Source organism: Lactuca sativa, chromosome 4 (assembly GCF_002870075.4).
Source record: "Lactuca sativa cultivar Salinas chromosome 4, Lsat_Salinas_v11, whole genome shotgun sequence".
NCBI lineage: Eukaryota > Viridiplantae > Streptophyta > Magnoliopsida > Asterales > Asteraceae > Lactuca > Lactuca sativa.
In genome coordinates this window covers 371,649,788-371,650,624 of record NC_056626.2, presented here as the reverse complement: position 1 = coordinate 371,650,624, position 837 = coordinate 371,649,788, and positions in this window count along the sequence as shown.

Genomic DNA, 837 nt, shown 5'->3' with positions numbered 1-837 from the left:
AAGCAGGATATGTCATGGGAGAGAGTACCTTGCAAAGATGACAAAGTTCGACCTAGTTTCAAAATTGACTGGGTTCCAATGACCAACATATCCCGCTCTGTGGTTGAGTAGCTATGGAGGTGTATCATCAGACTTCGGTTTGTTGGTAGTGGCTGTTCCAGGCACATGATAGAGGACATCTCTCAACTACACAACATTCAAAACATTGTTTGAGAGTATGTGTCCTTTGCGGGAAGGGAAGAAAGGAAACGATCACACATGGGGTTTGTGCTTAATGATGTGAAGAATTTTTGGATCTGTTATCAGATCGAAATATGTGTGCTATTCTGGATGCAAATTTAATCGGTGACTTACGGTTTGAGTTTTCGTCTTGATTCTCCTGAGTTTATCTTAAACTGATTCGTTTTGAAGACAATCTCTTATTTTCTTATAGTTTTTCGTTGGTAGGTATTGTTTGGGAAGTGATATGAAGTCTAGTGCTAAAGGGCAACCTGATATTTGTGTAATGCACTAAAGCCGAACTGTTTAGACTTTGTGCTCATTGTGCTGGTAGGCACAAAGGATTCAAGAGGACTAGACATAGATTGACAATTAAAGGACTAGACAATATAAACTTAGATTGTTTCATTTGGACTGACCATACGACGCTTCGGTAGATTTAGCAGTGAGATAAACATGTGAACCTACGAGATACATTAAAAATTAATCATCTAGAACTGTGGCTCAACATTTCTTTGATGTATGGACTTATGTACTTAATTTCGGTACTAATACCGCAACTGGGGGTTCTGATAAAGTAGGTCTGTAGGAAGCTATTTTCTTGCTTTCTATCTATCA